Source organism: Opisthocomus hoazin, chromosome 6 (genome assembly GCF_030867145.1).
Source record: "Opisthocomus hoazin isolate bOpiHoa1 chromosome 6, bOpiHoa1.hap1, whole genome shotgun sequence".
Lineage (NCBI taxonomy): Eukaryota > Metazoa > Chordata > Aves > Opisthocomiformes > Opisthocomidae > Opisthocomus > Opisthocomus hoazin.
In genome coordinates this window covers 18,610,479-18,631,423 of record NC_134419.1, presented here as the reverse complement: position 1 = coordinate 18,631,423, position 20,945 = coordinate 18,610,479, and the positions used below count along the sequence as shown (strand labels likewise).

At 46.4% G+C, this 20,945-nt stretch overlaps 1 protein-coding gene across 3 annotated transcripts in view; it reads right to left on the bottom strand.

Annotated features, from left to right (window-relative positions):
• LRRC8D (leucine rich repeat containing 8 VRAC subunit D) overlaps positions 1-20,945 on the bottom strand; it is a 69,159-nt gene that overhangs the window by 35,017 nt on the left and 13,197 nt on the right. For 2 of the 3 annotated variants that reach the window (XM_075424877.1, XM_075424876.1), the window contains exon 2: positions 6,812-6,950. The gene's annotated coding sequence lies outside the window, so the exon portion shown is untranslated. Of the gene's footprint in view, positions 1-6,811; positions 6,951-18,136; positions 18,211-20,945 lie in introns of those variants that run through there. The other variant, XM_075424875.1, reaches the window with a different exon arrangement.

The following is a 20,945-nucleotide window of genomic DNA, read 5'->3' as shown; positions in this document are numbered from 1 at the left end:
AAGTGTTTGTCCTCCCACTAACACAGCTACGTGAGCAACCCACACAAGCAAAGAAACTCAGTGACACTGCAAAAAAACCACACAAGTTCTACCAACAATGTGTAAGTGCTATCCAACATATAAGGAAAACAGAAGTAATTCTACCCCTGATCAGGATATTACATATAAGGTTCTAGCTAAATGTCAAAGCAAAGCAGGTTTTGGGCTTTTTAGGCTGGCATAGCTCCAGCTATTATAACAAAGACAGAAGTGGCTGTTGAAATACGCTTTGGTAAATGTTTATGGATGAGAGCTCCAATTCTCATCTTCCCGTCCCCTACAATCTAGCCATACCCTTTTAGTGAAAGAAAGTTTTTCCCAGTTGTTGCCTTCACACTGAACCCTGGTTGAGACAAAGCAAGGGGGCAAAACCAAAACAAACAAAAAAATTTGCATTAGCTGTAGGGAGAGAAACTACAGACAGAGTACTAAAAACCGTATTTGCATATCTTAAATTAGCTGCATTAAAGATAGACAAATATGCCATAAATCTGAAATGCTTAACAAGATGACGGAGCTCTTGGCAACCCGATTATTTTACCAAGCTGACAGCCAGTTATCCCAGATTGTCTCAGTCTAAATACACATACGAGGACAGCACAATTCAGAGGACGAGCAGACCAACACATTCCCATACCATTACCCATTCTTTTTGCCCCATGCTGCTGTCCCTTCGATACCTCCCTGCTCCACCACTGCCCACCTCTGCCTTCCCAAACACTCCTCTACATCCCACAGAGCTTCCTGGCGGCTCCCCATGCCATTCCCTCAGCTGAAAAGGAAATACTGGCATTGCTGTGGACGTTGACTGCAAGTTACCACCGGTCAGCTGCTGCCCAGGGACTAGCAAGTACACAGACTTGGGGAAAATCAGCCATTACTCATTGACCAAAAAGTGGTAACTTGACATGGGACTGTCTAGCTCTACCACAGCCCATTGCTTCTTGCAGCTAAAGGAAACCCCGTGCGACACCTCTATTTCCACAGCCCTCCCCATGTCAGCCCCACCACGAGAATCTCTGCAGCCATGCCGGCATCCCAGCCCAGCGTCACGGAGGCAATGGCCTGCCAGACAGGCACAGCACGTGGGGCTGCCAGACCCAGCTGCAGCCCGACCCCAGACCACAGCATGGTGCAAGCAACAACCTGGCAGATTTTGGCGGTGGGGAGTGGGGGTGGTTGAGCTGTGCCTCTAAAGCTCCAAACCACCATGCTTCGTCCCTAGAAAAGAGTGGGAAAAAAACCTGGGCAGTGTTCTCCTTAACTACCACAGGACTTCAAAACAACAGATGGGGGGGGGCGGCGCAGCAGGGCGGGGGCAGGGGCTATCTGGGGTTTTCCTTTTTTACAAAATTTCTTTTCATGGAAATTTCCCCCCCCCCAGCATTTCAAACATTGGCGATGTTAACAATCATTAAGTTCTTTATGTAATTACTTCAACTGCCCACAAAAACTGTTTTGCAGCCTGCCTGGAAAAACGTTTTACTTCAAAAGGTAACAGACTCAGTTTATGAGCAGAATTTTTTTTTTTTCTTTCCTTTTTTTCCCCCAGCTCCTGCAGAACATAGCAGTTAAGGGAATGGGAAAGAGACTGATGCCTTATTAATCAAATCAATTCTAATTACGCATAGAAAACTTCTGCACAGTTTCCAATAATACACTGAGCAAGAGCTACTCCATGAAATGCAAAGTCAGGTAAGTGGAAAATTTGGGAATTTACTGCTCAGCAGAGGCCACAATTTTATATATCCAATCACCAGAGGCAGTGGAATGTTATAATTGTAAGCAAACTCTAGCACTTGAAATAATAAATAGTACTAGAGATATGTATTATTTATTTAAATTTAAGGTTTTTTTTTTTTTTAACAGAGGCAGATAAAAAGCTGTAGACACAGTAACACAATATTACAGCTAAACCACAGCAGCACTAAAACAATTGGGCAACAAAGAGCTGTTTGTTTGTTTTTTCCCTTGCAAATCTTTCTCTTTCCCCCATCTTTGCTGTCTGAGGCACCAGCCACTAATGACACCAACTTGTTATGGTATGTCCTTTTCATCATCAAGAGGTGCAAATACAGCATGACTAGATACCATGTTAGGCCCATCCACACAAGGAAAACCAGGTCTTGGAAATGCCAACTTTTCCCCGTCCCAGCCCAGTCCCTTCTGTGGTTTCTCAACTGTTGGAAGTATCACCTCCCTGTGAAACTAAATCAGGTATGGACAAGGATGGGCATACCTTACCCTTTGATGCTCACTATGCTGATTTGGTGCTCCACTATTCACAGCCAGCCTCTAACAGAACAAGCACACTGTGATGGTGCTCCCTTAATTCAAGGGAACATCACCCACCAAAGACAAGGGACAAAACTTGGGGGAGCGACCATGTGTTGAGAATCTCTTCCCACCTATCCAAAATGCATCTCCTGAGATTCCAGTCAACAACTGAGAGCAGGTAAATATTTCAAAAGAACATCATAGTGCCAGAACACACAGCTAAGATTTCTGCAGCCTACTGACTCTGGTACATATCCAGTAGGAAACAGGTCTACACACATGAAAACATGCAACATGACATTACTCCACTGAGGGTTTAAAGAGAACACTGCTCAGATTCTTCTCTGCTACATGCAGGAAGTTTGCTGATGGACACCCATGCTCACCACCTCCTTCCTCCTCCCACGCCACAGTGGGTACCACTGCCTCAGCCGGGCTGGTTCCAGGCTCGCAGGAGGACACGCTGGCTGGAAGCAGCTCAGCTCAGATGTGTGGCTGCAGGGACTGGCTTTTGCCATCAGTAATGCACAAGTCTCCCGCCTAGGCAAAGAAATATGGGAGCAAAACCAGTGGAAAACCCACCAAAGCAGGGCTGGTTTCCAGTTTCTGTATCTAACGTTAAGATCAAAAATTCTGCTGGGAGGACAGGAAGAAGGAAAACAATCTGACATGAAAATTGTAACACCGGAGTGAGGTACACAGAAGTCCTTTTCGTTGTAAAGAAGTAGTCAAAATGACATCTATATCTACACCAAATTAAAAATTTACTTCTGCCTCGAGGCAGCCTTGCCAATAACACTGTTGTAAGCAAAAAACAGTTAATTGGTTTAGGGGGAATTTAAATCAATTTAATTTATTTGTCAATTAATAAACTTCTAATTACTGCCTCTAGTATTGGAACATAGACACACACACAGGGGCAAGAGCCCTTGCTCTCCAACCCCCTCGCTATACCTGGTCCTGGCAGTGGGGCTGGCACGCGGTGCTCCCTCTGTCAGCCACAGTTCCCACAGGGTCCGCTGGCCTGCGGCCGGGCCCTCGTGTCAGGTGGGGAGACAGCACCGGGCAGCCCTGCCCTTTTCCCCCAGCACCGTGCCGACCACGGCCAGTACCAGCATCAATACAGCTCGATACGTGAGCAGGCAGTCCAGCAGCGAGCCCCCACAAAGTGGCAGGAGCACACCCCAGCACTACATCAGAAGTCGATCTCCAGGCGAACGCCCAGGAAAACCTGCCATCTGCAATGTGGCTGGAAGCAGCACACCCTCCCTCAGAGGCTGAGAGATGCTTCAAAACGCAGCTCTTCAGGACATCCATCTTACAGCTGCTCTTTGGTAACCGTTGTCAAAAATTGATTCTGGTTTTGTCAGAAATCGATTTTATTTTCATAAGTGAGCTACTCCTGGTCTCACCCTCTGCCACTGCCACAAGCTCACACAGCACAAACACATGAAACACGAAGGGCCATCGGCACAAGCTACACCTGGCACTCACCCCATGAACGGATCAGAGCAAGCTGACAGGCTGCCTCCTAACATTAACCTTGGTATCAATACATTTTTGTAATTACCTCACAGAGGGAGCTGATTCATAGCTAGTAAATCCATCAGACTTGCCTACCTCTGGAGAACGAATGCTGTCTTATACCGCACAGAGGAGCTACACGATGGAACGTCAGGAAAGCAGGACACAAGAAATAAAATAACCAAGTAAATCCACCCTGCCTTGGGTCCCTTCATTCCTACTTCCAGAAGGTCGGCATTGCAACTGCCACTTCTGTGCATATAGTAAACAAGTAGCTTACACAGACAAGTTGTTCTTAAAACAAATTAAAAGCACATCAGTGAAACGTGATCTAAACTAAACCAAACTAAACCAGCTATGTTTGAGGATATCACTATTTCCCCTGGAGCTTCAGGATTCCACAGCTGCAGAAATTCCTCTAAAAAAAAAAACCTCAAAAGAGCTTAAAGCTTATGCTCCCATGAAAGAGATTTCCAGACACAAATATATTATATATATATACACACACACACATACACATTCCATCACAGTAACCAGACCGGAGCACTTCCACAGGGAAGCCTCTAGCCACACTTTAACATTTTGCTGATTTAGCTGTATCAGCCATTTTTTTTTCTTGTTTCCCCAACTATGCCAGCAAAAACCTTTCTGCAGCAGCCCTTCTAGTTGCTGCGAAATTTTTCTGCCTGCCTAAACCGCTCCTTTCATAGGACCTGGTTTAAGGAGCACCAGCAAAAAACCTCCTCTCGCAGGCATAGGGGCACCTCAGGAGGAAGTGGCAAGCCCGGGTAACGAGTGCCCGTGGGAGGGGGAAGGCAAAGGAGAGCCTTGCAGCAGTCTAGCTCACATCTACAGAAAGTAAAGGGAGGAAGCAGTAACTGCTATCATACTGGGTGTGTGTCAGCAGAAACTAAACCGCAAAGACACAATCCTGCTACAAGAATTAACAGCACTAAAATCCTGGACACAGGTCACACTGACCAACTTTACTGTGGCATTTTGTTTTCTATGTAGATTTTTGTGTCATGTTTTGTGTGTAACAATCTCAAGAAACAGACTGCCTAAACACAGAAGTGTAAGCCATTCCATTTACATCAAGTAGATACTAATGCTATTCCCTCCAAAGAGATGATTATCAGTTGGGTTAACTGTTTCACTACTGACAGGTTTTAGCAAAAAAATGGTGATATATATCTTATCTCACAACTCCAATCCATCTGTCAAAGCCTCTTACTGGTAAAACCACCCATGTATTTCCCCATCCAGAGTAAATAACCCCTCCACTCTTCCTAACAAGCATCCTTATAGTGCAGACTCATCCTGGCTATGCAGAAAGTTCAAGAATAGTGTGGGTTAGAAAACCAAAAACTTTAAGACTAATTCAGGACAGTTATAAAGACTGCCCTCTCTGTGTTTCTACTCAAATACAAATCTTCTCTGCTTCCCCCAACCCGCCACTTTTTAAAAAACCCAGTTCTGCTGCAGGTTATCCAGCCTGGCACATCACATCAACGCAGAAACCAGTAAAGCCTGGCTGCAGAATTTAGGTCAGCCTGTCTGTGGAGTACATAAGGCCTTGCACACAGCCATGAATTTCCTAGTAATGCTTCAATAATCCCTCTTCATCCTGCTATGCAGCTATTTTACTAGTAGCTGCTAGCTTTCTTCCAATTCCTAGAACAAGACTCTCCACAGGAGGTATGTTTGCAGGCACATGAGCCACTCTCTCTTCCTTGGGAAGCAGGAAGCTGGTTGTTGAATCAAATAAATGCTGATTCTTATTTCCCAAGACAAAAAAAGTGAAGGATCCCAATGTACGCTAGAAAAGGACTTCTCTTTTTTAACCACACAAGGAAATATATAATCAGATAGAGCTGGAAATTACCCCTAGAACATTAGGAATAATTTTCTTAACCGATCATTTAAACAAAACCCCACTGTTTCCAGCTGGGTCAATAAATAAAAAAATAACATCAAAATGTGACTAAGAAATTAATACAGCTTAAGGGACAGATACTGGTATTTCTGGAGAGAAAACCACTCCAGGTGAAAAACACTGTGCCTCTTCAAAGAATGCTTCCCTCTAGAAGTGAACTGTGGGTCACTGCCATCCCGAGCATTGTACAAGCACACATATGAGCCCTGTTCTTACGGAATCTCTAAAGATGCATTAAAAATATGCAAAGTCTTTCCAGAACATGGTCCTCAGAGCAGGAGTTCCACATAAACTGGAAAGTACAGTTATGCAAGCAAAAAAAAAAAAAATAATAAATTGAATACAATAAACCAAAACCTTGAACTTCTCTGACTGTCTTCATACAATGAGATGAACCTAATTAAGTCTTCTTAAGTATGACAATTTGAAAGATGCAAATGTGAGAATAAATATCAGTTTCCAGGAACAATTATGGGAACCTCACTAAATAAAAGCACAGCTAGCAAGCCGATAGTTGGTTTTGTCTTAAAACCCATCAGTCTGCTACCTTTCTGTGCTCTATGGCTGCTGCATAACTTTGTGCTCCTCGAAAGCTGGCACTTCTATCTCCCTATTAGAACAAAGAATAAAACTGAGGAAAAACTCTTTCCTCAAGACAGCAAACTGTTCTTCAACATTCAAACATTTTTTAAGAGTACTCCCAGCGCATTCTTTCCAACTCACATAGAGCGTGGATACAGGTACTGGCAAACACATACTGAGCTGTACTGCAGCTTAGCTCTTTAAATCAAATACCCCAGAAAACGCAAAGTTGCACTTGTTTATGTTACCTCATATCTATCACAGAACTCGAGCATATAACGTGCACCCATGCCAGGCACACAGATTATGTGGTTGTCGTTACTGGGCCACCATCACATCATACATGTTAGCACAACTTCTTAAGGAATAGAACTCTATTTCAGTAACTAATAATCATCCACAACTTCACTTCAGCTCAGCATCAGACAACTTTTCCCATTCCCAGGTCAGTACCTGATCAGACTGTTCTTCTCCTCCTTCCTCCTCCGGCTTCAGCTGAACTGAGCACTGGCTTCGGGGGCTTTGGTGACGGGAATACCAAGCCAGGCGCTGGCAGTCACTTTCCCATTTTGACAAGTGCCACAGACTCTTCCTGCATAAAAAGAAATTGCTGTGAATCAAAGTGGCCGAATAAAGTGTTGACACTAGTGAGGTGTCAGAGAAACTCTGCTCCACAAGACAGAAGCAGAACATTAGTCATTCTTTTGCCACCAGTGCCTGATCACACTTCCTGAGAGAAGGCTGAGCGCACCCTTATTTTAATTATTTCAAAAATACTCTAAACGAGTTGGCCTGTTCTTGAAGAGCAGAGATCCCTCCAACTAGCAATTTGCCGCTTCCCACATATTTTCTTAAACATATTAGCTCATCCAAACTTAACCAAGAGCACTGCTATTTCTACACCACCGCTTCCCTACACCACTACAAAAGCCAGACCAGGCCCCAGTGACGTGGAAGCTGCACACTGCGTATGCTCCATGCAACCGCTTCGATCATACTTGAAGTGCTGTATTACAGCAGTACGGCAGGCAAGCTGCCCAGCTTGAGTCAATGAACTGCCTGGAAAACCTCTGAAAAACACCTCTATCCCCAGGACGAACAAAATGGAAAAGAAACATGATTCTCCCCCCTGCTCCTTTAGCCCAACACTTCCATCAGCCAAGACCCCAGCCCAGCTGCCTTCACCTCCAGCAACTGGGAGGCGGCAGGGCACAGCCTACAGATGGAAAGCAACGACTCAGCAAAACCAACAGCCAGACTCCAGCAGGTAATTCCTGAGTATTTATTTTAGTTTGCTGCTTAATAAGTATGCCTCGTTATAAATCAAGTATTTTACAGTAATTGCCTCCAATCAACAAACACCGCAAAAGCCGCTGTGTAGACTGATGCTGCTTCGTAACGGAAATGAGTCCCCTGGCAACAGACACGACTCTCCATGACAGCGGGGAGCTGCTGTGCCCCAAGGGTCTGCCTGCCACCAGCACCAAACACAGGGCACTCGCCCACCGGAGCGGCTGTCAAGCCACCGCAGAAAAAACCCAACCCAAACCAACACACACTTCCCTCTTAATTTCTTTTCCAAGGCCTTTTTGGGGTTGTCACCCGCTGGTGCTCAGAAGGCCACAGGAACAAAGCCCTGTGTCATGCTTCCCACTGAGAGCATTTTAAAGGTCAGCAGGAACCTGCTGTTCCAGGTTTCTTCCTAGCGGTAGAGCCCCACGATAGAGATGGGGAAGACACTGCCAAATAAGCAAATAAAATACGCATCTTAAAGAATTTCCTTCTTCAAAGGGTTCTGGGTGCTCAAGTGGTCTCAGAAGAACACATCCCTTTGCAGCATACATCACTGGAATTGAAGGTGTCAGAGACAGTTGTTTTATCAACACACGGAGGGAAAAGAACTCCGACGAAGGTCTATGGTAAGCAGGTTTCAGAACAGACCTTCAGACTGCACTTGAGCTCTGACAGAAAACGCTCTCATAGCCACGGGGCCGTTCACCCTGGCTGTTTCTGTAACCTTTTTTCACAAGGTCAGAGACCCATGCAAGAAGGGCCTAAGCAGAGCTCGCCATGCCCTCCAACTATTCCCTGGCAGCCACCCCAAAGGCAACAAATAGTTTTCGAAAACAGAAGGCAAAGGCAGTTCCTGTTTCCAAAGTCAGAAGGCTGCATCTTTTGAAAATGCATCAGCCTGTACGGAAAGGTGTCAGGAGAGGCTGAACACCACCAGAACCACACTTGGTAAGGCATGGAAGAACGGGACAGCCTGTCTTCAAGAGCTCCATCATAATCTGAGAGACTGCTGAGGTACATCACCACCACCCTCCCCTTCCCAGGACAGACTGAGCACTGGAGCTGGAACATACCTAGAAGAGACATGGAGGGAAAAAAATTTAAAAAACACACTTCTAAGATTTTGATCTTGGTTCTGTTTTTTTCAAGAGATACTAAAGCAGAAATTCTTGTATAAATCATATCAGTACCCAAGTATATGTTTCGCAGAGCCAAGACCAGTGATGGCATCTTCCCCGCAGTTTTTGCCACAGAAATCCTCCTGGACTTTGTTCCAAATCCCATTTGAGGAATTATCTCTTTATGCTTCTTCGTTCAGTTCCCGCTCCGATTTTTGAAATGACAATCTCATAAAACAATGTCTTAGAGACATCTGCTATGATACAAGAATACACACCTACTCTGTTACAGAGTCAGTATGTGGAACAGTGGATACGAAGGAGATTAAATAAGGAGCACACGTATCACTTCTAACCTAGTCCCCTCTGGCACTCATTCCCTTTAATCCTTCTCTTTCAGGCCCCTTCAGCATAGGGAAACCCCATTTACACTGGGGTGTTGGCATCACCTGGTGCCAATTTTAACTGAATCACAGCCAGGCACTTGGCACTTCAGGCACAACATGTGCAACCTCCAAATACCACATCCTGTATGTTGTAGCCTACATGTGGCTGCCTTCTTTTGTACAGTCACTTGATCAAACATCTTTTCCACTAAGGAAAACATTATTTCTGTTGCACTTAAGAGTGGCTGCATTTAAGAGGGAAATAATCATTGCTAACAGCGTGAAAAAAAAAAATAATCAGATGATGCACTTACAGAGCAAATTATTATGAATTCTGTAAAGAAAGGAGAAGGAGGGAAATCACAGTATTTGGGGGAAAGAGTAGAGATCCTGGAAAAAAAAACAACTCAGCTAATAAAGTGAAGCAGTTCCAGTCATTTAGAGCTTTAATTTCAACACAACTGAATAATTCTCAGTCCTACATGTATCTCCAAGTACCCAGCCAAAAGCTGACATTTGACAATCACTTTGGTTAAAATGCCATCTTCCTCCCTTGTTGCTGCATAAGAAAAACAGCAAACCACCACACATGAAAAATGTCACACCATCAAGAGAGAAGAAAAACCCCAAGCTAGCACAGAAGCCTACTGTAGAAGTATTGGCGAAAGCAGCATGCAACCTAACCAGATAAATATCACATTTTGTTGCTACCTCTGAGTGATGTTTTGCAACCAGCTGAAGCCAATTCATGGCCGCCCTGCTGCTGGGGAAGGCAGTCTCCCCCGAACACACTCCCACCCTCTCCATGGTGTGTGCCCAGAGAAGCATCCTGCCCCACCAAGACAGAGTTGGGTGGGCAGCAAGGCAGCACTGCCCCTTGTAACACCAGCGAGCTTAAACCTGCTCCAGCTGGTCTTGAAGCCACGCTCCCTTTGGAAAACGCCTAAGGCATTGCTCCTACTCCACAGGAGCCTACAGGATCCCACTGCCGCTCCCTGCAGAATTCATTGTCCATACTGGGGCCTGGCTGCAGCTTTCCACATGCCACCCAACACCCCCCTTATTTTGGCAGCTCCCTGTAATTCTTGCCTTCTCTTTGTGGCCACCTCCTCTTCCCCTCTCCACTGGCCAGCGGGCAAACTTCTTCCTGCTCCCTTTTTTCCATCGCAGAAGGCAGGAATATAACCAAGACATCAACAAATCAAACCTTCCTGGGCAAGCAGGTGAAATTTCCCAGTGCTGTAGGCAACCCGTTGTTTGATCCACAGGCAGTAGGAGAGGGGGCTGCTGTTGGTAGCTCTGGCATTACATTCCTCAGCAGATAGCAAGCCACATCTAAGATCTTACAAGTTCTGACAGCAAGCAGGTAAGTAATCAGACACTGCAGAAGTCTTAACATGGCTGGGATGACAGAAAGCAGCAGCCGTCAGAGCTCCTCTCCTCGTGCACAAATGAAACAGCAGAGGAGGAGCACCCCGTGCCCCTCGCCCTGCCCAGCTGCACGCTGGCTGTGACCAAGCTGCTCCAGGCCCCTGCGCAAGTGGACAGACAGCGATTTCACAGCACAAATCAGGCAGGTGCAAAACTCTTCAGCTAAACCCAGGTTTGTACCAATTCAACCTGTAAGTCCGTAGCTGGCCATTAAAATTGCTGTAATGGATACATATGTCCACACAGGGGTCTGTATTTCTTTGCAACAGGCTTTCGAGCTGACAGCAAACTAGGAGAACTTGGCTATTGAGCTGCAAGCGTGAAAGCCCTGTTTCTGGAGACGATGCTCCCTCAGTCAAACAAACAGAATCCATACACTTTCCACGTGCAGAACAGTACATGCAACTTCATGTTTTAAGATCTTCTTTTATATTTATTCACACTTCTCTCAACACTTTTGTTATCTCCGCTCCTTTACCACATTATTCTCTCTTGTATTTTTGTATGCCTCTCCTGTTTTTATTTCCCAGCTTTACTACATGCTTTACTATTATTGTTCTCCTGTAACTCTGGCCCCAGCAGTTTCTTTAAAATCTGTTTTGGTTAAACTGATTGATGTCAATAAGGACACTCTGAAATTCATCTTTCAATCTAGGTACATCCTAAATCAAATTACACTAAAAATAAACAATGCATAACCACAAATTTCAACCACTGGAAATAAGAGTCTTGTCCAAACCACTGCATTTTTCATTTTCCTGACTTATCACAATTCCGTCTCATTCTCAGTCTACTCTCTCTTCCAGGAACCACTCTTCTCCCATTATTCTCCTGTTAGACACTTTCCTACCCACTTTCTAAGACGACACTAGCACTGACCAAACTCACAACTTCTGCTGCACCAATGAGCATTTATGTATCTGCATTCCTCCACTTCCTTGTTTCAAGAGCCAACAGATTTGTTGTCAGAGGGATAGGAAAGGAGAGGAGCAAAACTATGAAGCCGGTCTTCCCTTTCTGTTCGCTAACAATGCCAACGAGATAAAACAGTGAAGAAATTTAACACGGGTTATAAAACAGCAAGCATTAAAAACAGCTAAAGTTTAAAAACTCAAGTGCATGAAAAGTTTCATTTCCCTTTTGTCAGTTCCTCTTCTAAGCTAGGTAGTTTAGGCTTTATTTCTTAATTTAATTAGACAGAAAGCAAGTACATGAAAGTTGCTGGATGGCAGCCATTGAGAGGAACCCTGTATGTAGACTTCTCAGTTTGTATTTTTAAACATCAGTCAGATTAAGTGTGAAGTCTGGTTCCTCCGCGCATGTTTGATGAAGGCAATCGCTAATGCATGTGGAAAGTATTTCTAACCACAGTGGTGCCTGAAAACAAAGCAAGCTAGTGCACTACCTTTCATACTCCACAGTCAAATTTTAATGCAGAGACTGTCAGACCCAAGTAATTCCTATCCTCCCTTTCCACGATCGGTACACAAAGCACTACCTACAAATATACAAGGTGGACTTTTTTTTTAATCACTCACTGACATTTGCATTGGTTTAGTGGACAAATTTATACTGAACAATCCAAATGACATCAGCTTAACAATGTGCTCCAATGTGCAAAGACAACAAAATGTCTATTACAAAATACTTCTGTATAAAATATTAATATTCACAGAGGACACTTTTGAACTGAAAGGTTATTTTCAATAATTAGCAAATCAGTGTTGTATAAGCTTGGGCTTTTAATCAGTGTTGTTGTAATTGATAAAGTATACTTTTTGTTGCTAAAATATGACAAAATTAACTTCGTATGTGCACACATCAAGGTAATATGAAAGATCTACCTGGGGTTACCAGCTTTTCTTTTGACATTAAAGTACTGCAAGATTATAGAACTGCCCCTATCTCTAGCACACTCAGCTTCAGCAAGCCTGCACCAGAGTTATTCCAGGTTCTTTATACAAGTTCTCATACCAGGTGAAAGTGTGTAAGTTTCCTTTCCTTCCTATTCTGCAACAGCTGAAGAACAGACAGATATCCAGCATCATACTCATACACATATCCTATGCACTTGTTTTCTCCTTAGAGCTATAATCCCAAATTGGAAAATCACTGCAGCTGAAGTCCATCGAAGAAACAATGCCGCTTTTAGAGGGCATGTTGTATCTGTGGCATTGGCCAGACTTGAAAACACCAGAGGTGTGGCAGCCCTGGCTTCTGTACAACCCAAGGGCAATCAGGAACACCTTTTATAGAGAAACTTATCTCAGCGCTGACTTGTAAAGAATGAAGTCCAAGGGAGAACAGGCCCCCCACCCCCCGCCAATCCTGGCTGTGGCTTTGTAGCCATCAAGTTGCATGGGGGTGGGTAGGAGCCTTCCTCACTGCAAGGCCTACGCAGAGCCTTCGTGCTTGGATTTTTTCCTTTCACTAGGTATCTTTACATAAGACATCTAGGGAAAAAGGGTCCATCTAGAGCATCACCGGTCTCCAGCAGATGCTCCAGGACACTGTTTGCTGCAGGCGTCCCATCGTATTCACCAGCCCCATGTAAGTGTCACAGATAAGACATCTAAGCCAGCAACAGACATCTGCATTTAGGCATCCCCACCCGTGGCCTCGCCACATGGGGTAAATCATCAGGAGACATGACTCAGAAAAATCCCGAGCAAGTGAACAGAGAGGGATTTTAAAACTCCAGTTTGGGAATTGTGCAATTTTTTCAAATTTAAATGCACAGCAAACAGTTTGAAGAGAAGTTTGATAGGAAAATGTAGCAACAGCATTTGATTATCTGTTATGCCCACCCCTTGGGTCTGACGAATCTTCCACTGCATTTTTCTGGTCTTCAAATGAGACCTTCACAAGACAGAACACCTGAGACGCCCAACTTTTAACAAAAAGACCATATACAGAGAGGGTTCTTTTTCTAACACTAACAAGGAGCAAGAACCAGAGCATTTCTTTTTCTATGGATCAAACAATACAAAATGCAGGACCACGGTGAATAAAGGTGATTGCTATCCTCACTCACTGCTGGCTGCCACATCCTTTCAGGCTGGTTATTTTTTCTGCTTCTTCATCAGAGTTACCTTCGCCAAGAAAAGGGTCTCTGAAAAGAAAACAAAAACTGAGCAACAAATAACTTTCCTCCTCCCCTAAACATGGCTGTATCTTACACCATGATTATTTCTGAAGTCTTGAATATCGCCACTTCAGTGTTGGAACAAATCGCTTCTGAGGAAGGAGCTCAAGTGGAAAGAAGCAAAATTATAGGTAGCAACAGTTTTGAGACTACATGAACAACGTGTTTTCATATCCCAACTTACACCTGAAAAGGAGGAAGAAGGGAAGGTATTTCTTTTAAAACAATGCCAACAAATGGATCCTTGGTACAGCCATACTCTCTTTCCATACTACTGCTTGCCTCTAAGTGATGGGCAAAAGTGGAATTTTGCTGGCTTGATCCAAGAAAACAAGCTTCCTCCTTCCAGGGGTATCTCCCTGAACACTCTGCAGCTGCTACACAAAGGTCTTTGAGCTTCTCTTCCTATCCTTTTCCTGAAGGGGGACAGGAACCTGCTCTTGCAAGACTGGAAGAGTACAGCTGAAGAGAATATGGAAAAAAGTGAAAAGAGCTTCAGTTCTTTTAATTAAAGAAATTTGTGGCGAGAGAAAGATTGAAGCAGTGTCAGTTAAACCTAATGATGTGGAAATATTACTGATGGTATCAGAAAGTGCCAACTTGACTTGAGATGCACTTTCCTCTTTAACATGCCCAAACCCAAGATGATTCTCAAGAAGCTAAGCACTAGAAACACAGGCTTTGTTCTTCCCTAAATTTGTTTGGAATCTCTGAGGGGAAAAATTCTTTGGCAAGCCATCGGTACCTATTCCTTGTTCTATGGTTAAAACAAAATTGGACTCAATTTGCTTAGATCAAAAGATCCTGAGCCACTCCCAATGCAAGCAAGTCCAACTTTGAAAAAACGCGGCTCAAAGTGTTCTCATGGTTAGAGGTACAGAATAGCTTTCAAACAGTAATTACAAATCTAATGCTAGTAGCTGCTAGAAAACTGTTTTCACAAACATCTTTCCCTGTATTTCAGCCCTTGTCTGGCAAATACTTACAAGCATAGGTCCACAGCACCTCAACATCACAGCCAAGAATAAACACTTTCAAGACCAAGCACCTTTACCATGACCCCAGAGAGCCTTATGCATGCATGCTCATGAGACTATACATGTGTGGAAAATTAGTCATGTGCACAAGTCTTTGCATGGTGAGGTCCACAGACTTATCACTGCTTGTTACAAAAAAAATGTTAAAAATGTCAGTTATGCAAAAGCACAAACAAGTCTTTATCTAAATGTTAATGTTTTTGGGTAAAATTATTTCAATTTTTCTTAATACATCAGTAGCTTTGGGGTTTTTTGCTAGGATATAATCTTCACACTGCCAAGAGACAATAAATAAATTAAACAGAAAGGAAAAAAAAAACCAACACACAAAAGAACCACCATGTAGTCTAATTTCAATGCTAACAAGAAATGGAGAAATTTAAACAGCAGAAGCTGAAATAACATGTTTTGTTCTTTCCACTTTACACAGTAACATTTGAGTATAACGTAAATACTGCTGTGTTTTATGAATATTTAGTGATCTACACCAATTTTATGAATTAACTGGAAGATACAGACTGCTTTTCTGCAAAGAAATGAAAAACCTTCAGAGTTCATTATTTGGTAAAACACTAACTCTGAAACTCCCTTTTGTTTGCATCCAGCCGAGAAACCAGCTTACTGGCTTCCCCGGTGACATCGTTTGTGACTCAGGCTACTTCTCAGTAAAACAGCCATCACCAGCCCCACACTGACTAAATGCTTTACGATGTCTGTGTACCTGTATTAAAACTCCCCTCTGGCTCTCAGAGGCGAGGAAGCAGGCAAAGCAAGACGCTGGGCTGAAGCGCTGAGTCAGCATTTTGCCTGCAGACACCCCAAGCCAGTCCACCGGCATGCAGCAACCGACACAGCAGCCAGTGCCATCAGAGGACACAAGGGGGAAAAGAAACTCAGAAAGTGGTACAGGACCCGACTCAAAACCCACTTACTCCTGCTGGCTTCAACAGACACTGAATGGGACTTCAACAAACAGAACAGGAAGACGTGGAGAATTTCAGGGAACTGACCTCAAGGTGGGAAATACCAGTACAGTCACTTCTTACAACACACATGGTCGCAAGTGCTTCTGACAACAGACATGTACATACCCTCTTCTCCACTAGCCTTTATTTTCTTATCCTCCTGTCACTGGAAGGACCTACTGCAAGCATATCACCAGCAGCATTAGCTTTTTGCTCACTCTCCAGGCGTGCACTCAAGAGAGCCGTCCATACACAGGATGTACGGTTGCGATATCTCCATACCACCACCTACCTACTGCTACAGAAGAGAAAGGGGCTCATCTGAGGCAACAGAACACAGGGCTAAGAAAGAACGGGAATACAAGAACTGTTATTTCACATGTGCAGCTATGTGTTAGCACAATGTACACCAGTTAATCTTTCCACAGTAAGCTCCTAAACACTTTCACTCTCTTTGCATTGTTATTATACAGGTTTGTTTCTATTAATAATTACCTTCCCATGAGGGCAGCACACAGACTTTCTCCATTGCCAGTGCTGGTGCTTTAGAATTCCTGCTCCAGGTCTAAACACGCTGGACAGATTACCGTCCCCCCAAGGATGTCAGGACTGGTACAGATATCTGTTGCACATATCTGGATCTTACAAAATAAATTACTGCTTAATCCTGCTCCCTTCCCCACATTACCTCATGTAGCCTTTATAAATTTTGGATCTTTATCAAAGTAACCTTGATTGCAAATAACAGTATCTTTTTAAATATTCCTTGCTTATTATGTGCAAGAAAACAGATAGAGCAGACATAACAGACAAGTTTTTTTTCACACTAAGCAAGACACCCACAAAGCACCAAATGAGTTTACTATAAAGGCAATGCTTGCTCAGAAACATAGGAGAAAATGGTGTACAGCACAGGACATACAGCCACAGTAGCATATTCCTAGGTCAGGACCTCATAAATCAGTTTCAGCTAACAATAAAAGGTTTATAGGGGATTTGTAAATCACAAAGAATGAATAGGATCCTGGCCTCTGAGCAAGGCTTGGTAAATTAATTTAAGATGGCAATCAAGAGCAAATAACGTAACACTAACATTCCACGCTACAATCCTTACCCCAAGTTTGAAAAAAGAGGGTTTCCTCTGCTGCCAGGAAGAGGGGAGGGGGAAAAAAAAACAAAAAAGACACAGAGGAAGGGACTTCGCCACCTCATTGGGGATGAGAGTGTTTTTTTGATAGCTGAGAGCTGTGGAATCAAAATCTCAGTGCTGTTCCTGCAGATTTCTCACATCCTAAAGCCCTCTCTCCCAAACACGGGGTCACAACCATTCCCCACCTTCAGTTTTAGAGGCAGAAAAGATGCTCCTTTCCTATCATGGCTGACAGACATAATGCTGAAAATAACAAAATACTTCACCAGACTTTTTTTTTTTTAAAAAAAAAGCTGTACCTGCCAGTGCTTACGAGTGGCGGGTACCCCGAAGCTAGCACCGAAGATGCTTCGCTCTCTGCACCAGCGGCCAAGCCAGGCAAACACCAGCACACCACTTTCAGCACCACCATTACAGGAAGTACCACGGAGACTTTATTCCACCGAACAACAGGCTGGTTACCGCTACCGTCCTCCATTTTCGAGCCCGAGTAACCCACCTCCCGGCTCCCGCACGCCGGGCGCGCCCAGGGGAGCGGCGGCCGGGGGCTGCCGGCGGCTCCAAACCGCGCCCGCCCGCCCTGAGGGACGCTGCGCCGGCCACAAGCTCCCCGTGCCCGAACCCGTGCCGGTTTAACCGCAGCGGCCGCACTTGCAACGTGGACGGGGGGGAAATGGAGGTTGCAAGGCAGAGCAGCCGCTGTGCCGGGGCCCGGGGATGCTCACGGAGCGGGAGCCGGTGCGGCCGCGTACCGGGGAGCAGGGGGGAGGGAGGAGACGCGCCTCCAGAGCGCGCAGCCGATGCTCCGGCGCGGGCCGGCTGTGCCCTCCGGACGGGTTTCACGGACCGGTCGAGGCCCCTTTACCCTGACCGTGGCAGCGGACCCCCTCCCCTCGAAGCCCAGCCGCCGGCAGTCCCCACGCCGGGCCGGTGCCACCGTTCTCGGACGGGAGCTCGGTCGTCCCGGCCGCGCCTCCCAGCAGCACGCTGCAGCCCCGGACCCGCAGCCGGGGCCGGCCCCGCTCCCCCCGCGCACGGCAGGCGAACGCCCCGCGCCGAGTCCCGGCGGCGGCTGCGCCCCGCGCCCGGGGCGCCGCAAGCCCGCCCGGCGGCGGCAGCCACACGCGCAGACCGGCCCCGGCCCCGGCGAGGGCGGAAAAGTCACCGCAGGCGAGCGCGGGGAGGGAGCGGCGCGGGGCGCGGGTGCCGCCGCCCCCATGCCCGCCCGCCCGCCGGCCTCGCGCTCGCCTCACCTCAGGGACGGCCCCACGGGCTGGGGGACCCCGACAGCCGCGCGGCCGCGCCGGGCCGGGCCGGGCCGCGCCGCGCGCGCCGCGGGGACGCAGACCTTCTCCGGGGCGGTCACTCCCGCGGCGCTGCCATGCGGGCGGCGGCTGCGGGCGGGGAGGGAGGGAGGGGAGGCCGGGCGCGCTCGGCTCCTAGCAGCGCCCTGCAGCGCACTCTCCTCGCGCGGCGCGCACCCGCATGGCTCGGCGCACGGACCGCACCGGCTGCCGGCGGCGTGCAGGTCAGGGCCGGCCCCGCCGCCCAGAGCGCCGCCCAGAGCACCGCCCGGGGCCAATGGCTCCCGCGGCGCCGCGCATGTGAGGGCCGGGCCGGGGCGGCCCCGCCCGCTCGCCCCCCGCGCGGCCGCCGCGTTCAGGTGCCCGTGGGCCGCGCCCGCCCCGGCACTCGGACTCGGGCTGCGGGGCCCCTGGGGAGCGGGGCGAAGCCCAGGAACGCTCCCCGTGCGGGGGCCGCCGGGCAGCACAGCCGCATCTCTGCGTGCGGGTAGATGAGGTGTAGCACGTGAGGTAAACGAAATAGCGGCGGGTTCGAGCGGTGCGTTGTAATTATTAAAATCTTAGCTGCTAAAAAAAAGAGTTCGTTTTCTTGCATCTCCCTCGAGCCCTCGAGGGAACCGGTGAGTCAGAGGCCGGGGTGGGGGGCGGCTGCGGAGCCCGAGCACCGCGCCGAGGGGGAGCCGGATCGAACGCGCACCGCACCCCGAGGTCCCTCGGAGCCCGTTTTCCCTCCCCAGACTGAAAGGGCACGGGTGTCCTGAAGCCTCTGGTGGGCACAGACCTGGGAAGTGACCAGACCTGTGCTTGTCTGAGCTAGAACTGGATGTAACCTGTTATTTTGAAACTTACCGAACTTGATCAAGAATGGAACTTAAAAAAAATACTGGCTCCCGTTCTTCCAAAATTTGCTTCATCCCCATGATTTCTGGGAACGGGAGGAGATGGGAAACGATGCTTCCGTGCTTGTTCAAAATAGCTTTGTGGCCCTTTAAACATTGAGAATCTCCCCTTCATATTTTTAGATGCATTTTTAATCAGACCTTCTGGTCTAAATGACTGCAAGATGTATCTAAGGTCACAAATTAAAGCGCTTCTTAGCAGCAATTCAGCTTCTGAGACCAGAGAAAACCAGGCCAGCTTGTCCTGCTCTCAGCTGTTCAGCACTATTTTCATACCGGCGTTTTCATCGGGTGGAGAATTTTAGCAGAGTTCAGATTTAGTCTAATGAGCTGTCATTTATTTTAAGCTTTGATTTTTTAAATACCTTCATTTGGCCTTTTAGTTATTTTCTTCCCTGAGATCATCAAAACTTGCGTTATTTTTGGCCAGCATTTTAGACCTCGCTGTTTCCTCAGTAAGGTGAATTTATTATCTATTTATGTATTTCTGCTCTGACCCAGTGCCCAAGCCATGTACGGTGTGTAATACTGGGGCTCCACAGCAATGTAGGGTTAACAGAGATAAAAGCAGTCCTATCCGGTAAACATCAAGGCAAGTGAAAATAGATAATAACAAGAGCTGCTGGCTGGGAAATCCTGACTCGCAGGCAGCTGGCAGAGAGATTCAAGCGGAAGAAAAAGGATTTTTTCAAATGCCAGAGCTGGTCAGAGCTAGCTGAATCCACATTCACTTGGCCATCAAGACAACTTGCCAAGCTGAGGTGCACCAGCAAAACAAACGCATAGCTCTGGGGACTCGAGGCAGAAGACACCTGCAACTGGGTAGACCCAGATCCAATTAGAGTCCCTTTCTGACAGGGCAAAGACAAGTGTGAAAGACTTGCCTCCTACGGAATGTATGCCGGGTTGCTTGATTTGGGGTTTCTCCCCTTGTTGTGATCTGTATTTAAAGGTAACTCAAATTTTCTCCAATTTAAAACTGTGTTCCTCCCTTTCAAGCTTCTCTAGCAGAGACCTTGCCCACTGCCTCGGGTTGGGTCTTCTCCGGGCTCGAGTCTCAGTGCTTTCAGGCAGCCCTAGCTGCTGTTTCTGGCACTAGAACCAGCTGAAGTGGGGTATGAGAAAGAGGAAGGGAGTTAACCTGAAGGAGCTTGGTTTGGGGCAAATGTAGGTCCCGGCTCTTCTGTTACCCTGCGATAGTCCATTGGGTTGTTTCAGCAGAAGTACAAGGCAGACAGCTCCATGTTATTCTGTGTGATAAAAACATGCCAGAAAACCAAAGGCGGTGGAGGAAATACAGCTTCTTTCCACATGTACAGTTCCGACACCAGCCCTTTACAATTAAAATACAATAATATTGTTATTTTGATCTGTGGCTCAGAGCACTGAATTAGTAATTACATGAACAAGCTATAGCAATGCAGCCATATGCCTCACCAGATAAATCAATCCTTTTTTACAACTGCATTTTAGTCAAAATTTTTCAAATTCCCTAAACTTGACTACCCAAAACATGTCAGATTTTTCCACCTTAGCATTATCGCCATTTTCCTATCATTAAAAATTTTTAGAAAATATTGGTCATCCAACAGCGTTATGGTTTTGGACAGGTTGAAAAACTGGCAGTTTATTCTGAGGTGTTTTCCAGTTCTCTCCTTCTTTCACTCAAACGCTTGTTTCAACTCCTTTGGACACCACTAGCGTGGAGGATGCAGGAGCTGTTTTTTGAACAGACATCCTGTGCGTCTCAGATATGGCCGCCTGATGTTGTCCAGTGGGTGTCCAAGCTCAGTCCAAGGGAGCCAGGTGCAGGAGGGACACCAGCAGAAGGTGAACATAAGGAAGAGATGGTGCCAAAA